General features: G+C 34.8%; 1 protein-coding gene across 2 annotated transcripts in view; it reads right to left on the bottom strand.

The window, feature by feature from the left end:
* Positions 1 to 12420, bottom strand: part of tbx15 (T-box transcription factor 15) — an 83876-nt gene that overhangs the window by 52107 nt on the left and 19349 nt on the right. The window lies entirely within an intron of this gene.

The following is a 12420-nucleotide window of genomic DNA, read 5'->3' as shown; positions in this document are numbered from 1 at the left end:
CTAGAAAAAAAACATAGATTAGCACTTCATGTAGAACCCCTCAGTATCTCACGTAAAAGCAGCTAGGAATTGTCTGTGAAGGGCTCTGGACTTCTCTTGCAGAAAAAGGCGGAAGACCAAGTCAATAATCCTTAATTTTCTTAACTATTATGTTAATTATTATCTCTTTCTGATGGCCAAGTTCTTCTATCATTATGCCAGTGGAAAACCCCTCAAACTTCCTTTTTCTTTTCTTTCTTTTTCAATCTTTTTATTGAGTTTCATATAAATATAAAAAAATAACATAATAATGAATAGGTTATGAATACAATAGACTTAGGATTACATTGATAATAGGATAATAATATCCTATTAAACATCAACAACAAAAAAGTACATTAATCAATCGAGTCTATATAATTATATATGAAAAAAACAAAAATAATCATCAAAAGAAAAAGAAAAAAAAATTAGAGATGTGTGAAAGAAAATATATATATGAAACAAACACTAAACTAAAACTAACATGGGCAATAATAACAGTTTATAAGTATATGATAGTGTCAAAGAACTCCGGAACTCCATACCTGAACAAGAATAAACAGAGAGAAGGTCTGGAAAAGGCCAAATTAATTCATATGAAAATGTCGAATGAACGGTCCCCAAGTTTCTTCAAATTTAATTGATGAGTCAAAAATAGTGCTTCTAATTTTTTCCAAACTCAGATAAGAAATAGTTTGAAAAAGCCACTGAGACGTGGTAGGAGGGTTTACTTCTTTCCAATTTTGTAATATAGACCTTCTGGCCATTAATGTTACAAAAGCAATCATTCGTCTGATTGAAGGAGAAAACTGATTACCATTCTCATTTGGTATACCAAAGATTGCAGTAATAAAGTTAGGTTGTAAATCGATGTTCCAAATTGAGGAAATGGTAACGAATATGTCCTTCCAATAGTTATGTAAAGTGGGACATGACCAAAACATGTGGGTCAGTGAAGCCACTTCTGAATGACATCTGTCACATTGAGGGTTAATATGAGAATAAAATCGAGCAAGTTTATCTTTAGACATATAAGCTCTATGTGCAATTTTAAATTGTATTAAAGCATGTTTAGCACATATAGAAGAAGAATTAACCATTTGTAAAATTTTTTCCCATTTATCTGTTGGTATATTGTATCGAAGTTCTTTTTCCCATTGTTGTTTAATTCTATCAGACATCTCTGGTTGTATCTTCATAATCATGTTGTAAATAAAAGCAACTAATCCCTTCTGACAAGGATTTAAGGTAAAAATCAAATCTGAGAAATCCGTTGAAGTTGAGTTGGGAAAAGATGGTAAAACTTTATGTAAAAAATTTCTGATTTGTAAATATCTGAAGAAATTAGATTTAGGTAATTTAAATTTATTGGAAAGTTGGTCAAAAGACATCAAAGTACCTTCAAAAAAAAGGTCATGAAAACATTTTATACCTTTCCTTTTCCATATGCTAAAGGCTTGATCTGTCAAGGAAGGTTTAAAGAAAAAATTAAATAAAATAGGGCTATCAAGCACAAAGTTTTTCAGAGTAAAAAATTTCCGAAATTGAAACCAAATTCGTAATGTGTGTTTAATAACAGGATTAGATATCTGTTTATTGAATTTAACTAAATCAGCAGGAAGAGAAGAACCAAGAACAGAGAATAAAGAATATCCCTTTACCTCATTGCATTCCAAATTTACCCACTGCGGACACAATAATGAGTCCAAATCTAATTTCCAATACGTTAGATTATGAATATTATTCGCCCAATAATAAAATCTAAAGTTAGGCAAAGCTAAACCACCATCTTTTTTAGATTTTTGTAATTGCCTTTTACTTAACCTGGGGTTTTTATTTTGCCACACAAATGAGGAAATTTTTGAATCAATGTTGTCAAAAAAGGATTTAGGAATAAAAATTGGTAAGGCTTGAAATAAATATAAAAATTTCGGTAAAATCATCATTTTAATAGCATTAATCCGACCAACTAATGATAGGAATAAGGGAGACCATCTTGTAGTAAGATGTTGTATTTGAAGAAGCATAGGTAAAAAATTCAATCTAAATAAATCTTTATATTTCTTGGTAATTTTTATACCTAAATAGATAAAATTATCAGTAACAACTTTAAATGGAATCCTGTCATTCAATAAAGTTTGCGCATTTAAAGGGAATAATTCACTCTTATCTAAGTTTAATTTATAACCAGAAAAACTACCAAATTGAGCCAACAAGGATAAAATAGTGGGAATAGATCTATCAAGATCAGAAATATATAACAGCAAATCATCAGCATAAAGTGATAATTTATATGATTTCTCATTACGGGTAATACCAAAAATATTAAGAGATTCACGAATAGCAATGGCTAAAGGTTCTAATGCAATATTAAATAATAAAGGACTTAAAGGACAACCTTGTCTCGTACCACGAGATAATTGAAAAAAGGAGGATCTATAATTATTTGTAAGAACAGAAGCAACAGGTTTATAGTATATTAGTTTAATCCATGATATAAAATTAGGACTAAAATTAAAATTTCTCAATGCATTAAATAAATATGTCCATTCAACTCTATCAAAGGCTTTTTCAGCATCTAATGAAATAACACATTCTGGGACTGGGTGATGAAGTATGAATTATATTAATCAATTTCCTAACATTAAAAAAAGAATACCGATTCTTAATGAAACCAGTTTGATCTTCTGAAATAATCTGTGGTAGTACCTTTTCTAATCTAGTGGCTAAAATTTTTGTAAGAATCTTAGAATCTACATTTAATAATGATATAGGGCGATAAGATGTACATAAAGTAGGATCTTTATCTTTTTTAAGAATTAGAGAGATAGTAGCTTCATAAAAAGATTGAGGTAATCTCTTCTTAGCAAATGCATCGTTAAAGATTTCACATAACCAAGGGGAAAGCAAAGAAGAAAAAGTTTTGAAAAATTCTACAATATAACCATCAGGGCCAGGAGCTTTCCCTGAATTCATTGATGAGACAGCCTCACCTATTTCGGCCATAGAGATAGGAGCATCTAACAGGCTACGATCTTCACCAATCAGTTTAGGAATATTCAAATTGTTAAAAAAATTATCCATCATGAACAGGTCACCATCAAATTCTGATTGATATAAAGATTTATAAAAATCTTGAAAAGTATTATTGATTTCTTTATGATCAGTAGTTAAATTACCGTCTTGTTTACGAATTTTAATAATTTGTCGCTTGGTCGAAATAGCTTTTATTTGATTAGCTAACAGTTTACCAGTTTGATCACTGTGAATATAGAATTGAGCTCTGGTCCTAATTAATTGATTTTCAATTGAAGAAGATAATAATAAGCTATGTTCCATTTGAAGCTCAACTCTCTTCTTATAAAGTTCTATGGTAGGAGTCACGGAATAAATCTTATCAATTTCCTTAATTTTATCCACTAATAAAGCAATATCTAAATATCTTTGTTTCCTTTTACCAGCGGAATACGAAATAATTTGTCCACGGATAAAAGCCTTGAAAGAGTCCCAAAGTATTCCTCTGTCAATTTCTTCAGTATAGTTTGTTGAGACAAACTTCCTATCCCAAACTTTGGGGCTTGCTTATCACTGTGAAAGGTATTTTTAAAGAATCTATACTTTGCTTACTACCCTTGCCCATTTCTTAACTTTTGTATGTCCAGTTAAGTTAATGGTGTAACTGATGTTCGTTATCACATAACATTCCTTAAAGTCACGAAGCCTTTTTTCTACTAGAGATTATTTAACAGCAGCCACTTTATTATATAACTTCACAACAAACAAAACTTTGAATACTGCTACTTTGAATACGGCAACATTTTGAATACTGCTACATGTTATAGATAGTTCTGAAATTTAAGCCAGTAGTATCTTATTACAATTATATTTTCTGCATTTGCTTTTCTCCCCCACAGCTGAGCAAAAGCGTGAATTTGTGTTTCCAAATGTAATCTGTATTTATCTTATCAATATGAAGATATCAAGAGAGATTTTCCTTTTAAACTACTAATATTGCCAAATTATGTACCAAGCTGTAGAAAAAAGAGCTTCAAATAAGCTTTATGACAGTGGCCTTAGAATTATTTAACTGTACTCCTAGGTTCATTACCAATAGAAATGGCTTTAATATTAACTCATTTATTTGGATCCAGGATGTGCACTGTTTAATTTTTCTGAACAATAGTCAAGTACAAACATCTCTACCAATTTGCTCTTATTCATGTTGTGAAATTTCTTTTCTTCCAGAATCTAACAGCATATTTCATTTGGCTGGGTTTTTTTTCTGGATAGAAAATTTGACAGGAACTTAATTGCTAGAGCAAGTTAAGTAGAAATATATGAAGTTTTGTTTAAGTGATTAAGCATAGGATTGAATGAGCAATACAATTATGGTTGTCAACAATACTAAGTTACCACCATTTAGGAAAATCTCACATTCAATGTTTCTTCATCATTTAATGGAGGAATACTTCAGGAACCAGGATGATAGCATAATCAATTCTGAGATGTTCAGCAATTACTAAAATGGTTAATTATTAATTTTAAACAAAAATTACAGATCTTGAAAATCTGAAATTTAAAAACAATCAAATTCTGGATTCAAACATTAGAGGTCATACCTTTAAGGTAAATGTGTGTGTGTATGGGGAGAGGTGTTTAAAAGGAGATTTGAGACATGCTTTTCTTTAATACAGACTGTCAAGGAACAAGCTACTGGGGGAGGTGGTGGGGCCAGATACGATAGCAAATTTTAAGAGACATTCAGACAGGCATATGATGCAGGAAATGCATGGACATAGACCAATATGCAGCAAATGGAGTCAGTTTAATTGGCATAAAGGTTAGCTTAGACATCATGGGCCAAAGTGCCTGATCCTGTCTGGTACTCTTCTATGTTCCATGCATTCCACTTTGGAGAACACCTCTGTTTATTCTATGAGGGTGACTCTGAGCCTCCACTTAACTTTCATTATAATTCTCCACCTCATTTTCACACTGACTTCTCTGTCACTATTGCCTTACACTGCTCAACTAAAGCCTGATGTGGCCTCAAATAACAGCATCTCCTCTTGAGCCCGGATACATTACAGCTCTTAGAACTTGACAATCATTGCAGAAAACCACTTTTTCCAGTTATAACCGAACTAACAAGTTAACTCTGTTTTTGTTTCTCGACCAGATGCTTCCTGACTCCAGCATTTTCTTGTGCTTCAGATTTCATAGTGCTGAGTATATTACAGTTGGATAATTTTATTTTGTCTCTCGCCTTCATTCTCATTCATCTGTTTCTTTGCACATTTTCTCCAGACAAATTACCTATGATGCTCTCCTCCAGCTGGCATCACTGCCTCTTTTGTAATCCCTTCTCATCTGGACTCTGGCCTACACCGGCAATTCTTCTATATCTCCAAAGTCTCTGCAATTTAAAATACTGTATGTTTGATTTTTAACATCTAATTCTGATGCCTAGTCAATGACCTGAAATGCTAACTTTATTTCTCTTTGCAATGTGCTGCATCAGCTGCTGAATGTTCCCAGTATTTTCTGGGATTATTGTTCACACTCTTTAGAGAGAGAGAAAGAGCTGTCTACTTCTTGGTGCCCTGTTTCCTTATGCAAATATATCATGCTTCGAAATAAAGTATTTGAACAGTAACTATTTTTGCACAAAAAAAAACAGAAAAATTTGTCTGAATCCTAAAGTGTGACGTATTCTTATTTCTGTTTATTCTGATTGAAAGCAAAGGCCTCTGTGAAAAAAAATTATCTGCTCTAAATCCCTATGAATCACTGTGCGAGCCAATCACATCAGGATTGTTGAAGAGCAGAATTGATCAGAGTCAGCTAGTTAAGTGGCATCTATAATTTTGTTTTAGTTAACAAGAGATCAATATTTACAAAATTTATTTAGCTTTTTGGTTATTTGTGAATTGAAATATCTTCAGATGCAGACAGAGTAAAAAAAATTAAAATTCTGATATAACTGAAATACAGCTACAAATATTTATGCTTCTGCTAAAAACTATGTGTAGTCTGAATTCTTATAAATTGTACGTTGACAGCCAGATAGTTGCACCACCGCTTTACAAATAACTCAGTTTGAATAAACAGCACAAGGAGAATGTACTTAACGAAAACATCAGTTTCACTATTGGGATAAAAACATTTCTGAAGTATGTTGATGCTGTGTTGTGGTTTGTCTTTCCTATTGCTGTAATCAGTGAATTTTATTATGCAAATCCAGGGCACCATAGATAACAGACAGGGCAACGCAGCATGTTACAACATAAGATCAGAGTTCAATTCCCGTTGCTGTCTGTAAGGAGTTTATACGTTCTGCCCATGAATTGTGGGTTTCCTCCAGGTGCTCTGCGTTCTCTCCACATTCCAAAAATGTATGGGCTAGGGTTAGTGAGCTGTGGGCATGTTATGTTGGTGCTGAAATTATGGTGACTTGTGGGTTACCCAGCACAATCCTATCTGATTAGGTGTGATGCAAACAACACCTTTTGTGGCATACATGTGACAACTAAAGCTAATCTCTTCTCTAAAATATTTCTCAATTATTTTTATATCCCTTTGAAATAGGAGATTTTATCTCATTATTCCATCATCTGAAAAGTTGCACTTCCAATAATATAGCAGTCATTAGTTATTTTTCACCCTAGTTTATATTGCCCAAGTACTTGAGACCACAGTCACCCCAAAGGGAGAGAAAACTGGCTTCAGTAAGTTCTATTATATCATGGGAATGATATGGAATTATTCAATCTAGTGTTTTATTTGAATGAAATAGTAACCCTGATATACCGAGTAGACAACATTTTGTAGGAAATGAATATCAAATACCTGAGCTTTAAATACTAAGTAATAATTTCCTGCAAAGTATTTTTGACCCATGGTCATTAGGAATGAACACTGCTTTTTATACACATTGAGCAAAAGTAATTTTGCTTTCTATAAAACATTGATATGGCAGCAGTGTTTTGTGTGCAGATGTGCACAACATCTGTAGAATGGATATTGAACAGAATGGGTATGTCAGAACAGAAAGGGTATATTATAGAATAGTGTGGCTATACCATAGAACAGGAGGGATTTGTTATGGAACAGAGAACAGCAGCATGAATTCATTTTGAACTGATGTGACATTCACATGAAATCAAAGTACTGTATACCAATGAGATTGTCAGGAACTGAGACACATTGTTAAAATATTTGAACACAAATTAAACTGATTACAATACGTAAATCTATAATTTGAATATTGGATTAATTTGGATCTTGAGAAGAAAAAATATAAAAGATTTAATTCATGGCAAAAATAATCTAGATTATCCTATGAGATTTTCTTAATCTGCTTACAATGCCTGGTTTTCCTATATCTGCTGCCATAACAAGTGGCACTGCTAAGCAAAATTCTGGCAACAGATCGAGGGAAAAGCCGTGGGGAAATGCCATGTTTGTATCACCAAAGAAACATTACTAAATTGATGAGAGGATTGAGAAGGAATAATTCAAAGAGTTATGGCTCCAAGTTATGACAAGAGCATTACGAAGTTGATTTGTTTTCAATGCAAAACAAAATGAAATAGAACATGATTCAACATTTCAAAATGCTTAGAGGAATGGATAATACAGATGTCAGAAATCAATTTAGCAGATTATAACTGAAGAAATAGAGGACTTGAGCAAAGTATTCACATATTTTCAAGCAAAATAGAAAATTCAAAAAAAAAAATTCCACTACTGGGTAATGAATTTGTAGAACAGCAGTTTGACAAGGTGAATGGGAAATGGTTTATTGGAGTACCATAGAATTGAACTAACCAAGGTTTAGGAATCCATAAACAGACCCTCTGCTGCATTCAAATTATAGATAAAGTTGCATTTAATTATCCAGAGTTTTATTAAAGTACAGAGGTTAGGAGATGGAAAGAATTATACGGACTACTTGTTGCCAAAAGAATGAAAAAAAGTAATAAACAGGGTTAGTGTCACAAATCCAAACAAAATGTTATGCATTATAGGTCATCAGACAACCTAGCCTGAGACAAAAATGACAGAACTTGCTTGTAAAGCAATAGAAAATTAGTACCACAGAACATGGGTTCAACGTTTGTGGAAGTTAATTTGACTTATGTGCAGTTTACTGTTCCAACCACAATTAATAGCCTAACCAGCAGCTCATCAAACTTGGATATATTTACCAGTCAGATTAGTACTGCATGTTGGACAGTGTAACAATACAGAGATTGTAAAGATCTCAAAGGAAATGGTAGTGAGGGAGATGATAGTGAGGGAGTGAGGGAAATGGTAGTGAGGAGATGATAGTGAGGGAGTGAGGGAAATGGTAGTGAGGGAGATGATAGTGAGGGAGTGAGGGAAATGGTAGTGAGGGAGATGATAGTGAGGGAGTGAGGGAAATGGTAGTGAGGGAGATGATAGTGAGGGAGTGAGGGAAATGGTAGCGAGGAGATGATAGTGAGGGAGTGAGGGAAATGGTAGTGAGGAGATGATAGTGAGGGAGTGAGGGAAATGGTAGCGAGGGAGAGCTGCTGCTTGCATACCATTAGAAATAGAAAGTGCAGGCAATGACATTAGTAAAGAGCTGAGATAGATGAGAAAGAGGAGCTACATAGCAACCAAAGTTAAAGAAAATTACCTTAATTTGACTTAGCAAAGCAAATTTTAGAAATGGAAGTTAAGCTGTTGTGATGTATTGATAAAAAAATGTAACTTTAAGGTATGTATCACATCTCGGTATATTAGATCACACTATATTATGTAGTCTTCTATCCTCTTTCCTGTGAGTTCATAACACTTAACATGCAATCAGATTTTGCAGTATTATTATGTTTTTATGTTAATATATTACTATGCAATTATAAATGCAGCATCCTGCAATTATGCATTTACTTTTTATATAGTGAAAAATTCCTGGGTAATTCATAGATACATTATCAATCTTTATAATAGGCCATACCAGAGATTATAGGTCCGAGTGGTTGGCTTTAATAAAGGAAAGTGAGGAACAGGGGTTTTTAAAACTTAGAATTATGGAATGGAAATAGGGCAATTAAGTTCTAGGATAATCAAGAGAATTCAAGAACAGTTATTTTTGATAGTGAGGATAGAGGTGGGAGCCACTTCTAGAGTTTGAAGTGATTGCAAAGATAAGGTGTGTTGACACCTTGAAAGAGATTTGAAAACATGGGGGAATTTTAAAATTGGGGAGCAGTAAGTGTTGGGAAGAGGGTGAATGAGAACTTATCCTAGGATAACATCTTTTATACCACTCAAAGTACAAGGGGCAGGCTCAGGCAAGGCCTAGGTCATGGGGATGTTGGTGAGATGGAAATAACCAGTCTTTAGTTTGACATAATGTATGGTCTGTAGCTCCTCCTTTAAGTCAAGAAGTTTATGAATACTTTATTCACTTTGGGCAGTTGCCAGATTAAAATAGCTTAGGTTGCAAGGGAGAAATGTTTGTATCTGAGTCAGAAAACAATGAGTTTAACCTCCCCGAGACTCCGTTGGAAGGGAATTCTGTTCATCCCACTCTGGGTGTCAAACATTGTGACAAAGTAGGAACATCAAAGGCTTTGAAGGAAGTGGCAGTGACGGAGTGCTGAGTGTTGCCTGTGTGCATATGGAAACTGTCACTGAGATTATGGTTGTGTCAGCCAGGGCCAGTGGGCAAATGAGAAGGAAAACTTTATCAATCAGCTATGTAGCAACCATTTAATGGGTGCATTATATTCCTAGACTAAATAATATATAAAGTATCAAACATCTGGCACACTGGAATGTAGTAAATGAACTATAAAATCCTTTTGAGATTTACATTGCACCTGAGGCTCTTTCATTGCTAATGATATTTTCAGAGGCATTCAACTGAATTACAATCCAGTGATTCACTTACATTTACATATTGCTCGACATACATTACATCCCTCTACTTAAGCTGTCACTGCATCTAACATCCACTTGAAATGTACAAATTTGAAAAATATTGGTCTTGATTTTTGTGTTCAATGGCAAAATGACAGCTAAACACAAACCAAGAACAGAACAAGTGTCTGGTTATTAGTGAATTTTTTTATTTATTAGTGAAAATAGTGAACACAGGCACAAGTCTAGGAAAATTTGAAGTTTTCTACGCAGGAATTATGGCTTCAGGCCTATCATGAAAGTGAGTGTAACAGTTACAATGTACTTTTAAGCAGGAAAGGTGCAGAAATATTACTGCCAATTCACAGGTTTCCCTTGATTTTGGAGAAGAAGGCTGTAGAACTACTGAGCCTGTAGGGAAGCAGTGATATCACAATCAGAGAATTCCAGGCTCCAAGACCACTGGACTAAGAGTGTACATGTAGGAGGGGACTATGTTGAAAAATAAATGTGCTAGGTTTTCTAAAGTTGATTCCTTCTACCTTAGGCCACAAACTTATCAATCACCATTCATCTAAGAAAATCGCTGGTAGGTTGTCCAACCATTTTGGAGAAGTTGCCATAGTCCTTCTGCAGAGATTGGCTGCCATGCTTGCTTCTGTCTCTCTAGGTAAACCTTGATGACGTTGAGACCAGGGCTCTCTGGAGACCACACCATCTGTTGCAGAATCCCTTGTTCTTTTTTGCCACCAAGGATGGTTCTTTATAACCTTGGCCATGTGTTGGAGTTGTTGTCCTGCTGCAAAGTGAAGTTGGGACCAATCAAAGACTTCTCTGATGGTATTGCATGATGATTAGTATCTGCTTGTATTTCTCAGCATTGAGGATTCCATTCATTCATCCAGATCACCAACTCCATTTGCAAAAACACAGCCCCAAACTCACACAGAGCCTCTGATGTGCTTCACTGTTGGCTGCAGGCACTCATCCGTTAAGTGCTCTCCGGCCCTTCTACAAACTGCCCCTTGTCTGAGACAAAAATTTCAAAATTTATCTCATCAGTCTAAAGCATTTTCTGTCATTGTTCATCGCCCCAGTCCTTGGACTTTTGTGCATAGTTAAGCCTCTTGGCATTGTTTCCACTTTGGGGAAATGGCTTTTTGGCAGCAACTCTCCCATGAAGACTACTCTGACAAGTCTTCTCTGAAATGTAGAAGGGTGTACTTGGGTTCCAGTGGTTTCTATGAACTCAGAGCTGATAGCAATACTAGACTTCTTCCAGTTTAGAGGAGACATCAGTTTGTTGTATCTCTTGTCTGCTGCATGCAGTGTCTGTGAATGACACTGTGTTTCTGGTCCTCAACCTTGCCTGTTGGGAGAGACCTTGCTGATGCAGGATGACCACCTTGTGTCATATTGCTATGCTCACTCTTCCCTTGGTGTAAGAATAGATGATTTGAAGGTTAAACTTTCACATCTTCCACACCCTCACCTTCTAGTTTGGTTGTCCTTTGCCCTGGTTCATTCCTTCTACACCCGTTTCTGTTTCAGTTAAGCAGTTAATTCATTCAACTCATTATATCATTGATCATTAGCAGCTGTTTGTTTTCTGTATTTAATCATGCACAGGGCTATATACCTACAAAGTAATCAAGTTTTTATTTGAAAAGTGGTCTATTACTTAATATGTTACTTCAACAAAACACAAAAAGTTATTTGTAACATTTAAATTTTTTTGAAAATGAGTGTTTGGAAATCTAAAATTTGCTCTTTTCTACTGACACAGTGGCATAGTAGTTAGCATAAGCCTTTACAGTACAGGTAGGTTCAGTTCCCGCCGCTAGCTCTTTGTACGTTCTTCCCGTGACTGCATGAGTTTCCTCCGGGTGCTCCAGCTTCCTCCCACAATCCAAAGATGTACTCGTTGGTGGGTTAATTGGTCATTATAAATTGTCCTGGCATTAGGCTAGGATTAACTCAAAGTGTTGCTGGGCGTCGCGGTTTGTAAAGCCGGAAGAGTCTAGTCCACGCTGTATATTAATAAAAAATTAAAAATAAATAAAACAAAAAATAAACATCTAAAAGAAAATTTATATAAAAATCCAGGGTGCCCAGTCTTTTGCATAGTAATTTATAGTTTTTTATGTATTGCACTGTACTGCTGCTGCAGAATGACAAATTACATGACATATACCAATAATACTAAGCATGATTCTAATTCTGATTCTGAAAGAAGGTGTAGTGTATTGGTATGTGAAGAGTTTTTTGGGACATCACAGAATGGAGGGGTCTGGATTAATTCCAAAGACTTTTTGCAACATAGAGTTGAAATGTTTATCATTCTGCAAGGTATAAAATAAGAGACTGTACTTTTCCCATATGGAAAAGGCAGGGAAAATTAAGCTGGAAGACATTTCCAAGCCTGACACTATTATGTGCCTCTAGGCATATTGTAGTTTTGGTGGAAACTTGCTTTCTTGGTTGTGAATTGCTCATCGGGTAGGA

The sequence above is a fragment of the Hypanus sabinus genome, chromosome 4, assembly GCF_030144855.1.
Source record: "Hypanus sabinus isolate sHypSab1 chromosome 4, sHypSab1.hap1, whole genome shotgun sequence".
Taxonomy (NCBI): domain Eukaryota; kingdom Metazoa; phylum Chordata; class Chondrichthyes; order Myliobatiformes; family Dasyatidae; genus Hypanus; species Hypanus sabinus.
This window is presented reverse-complemented; position numbering and strand designations above follow the sequence as displayed.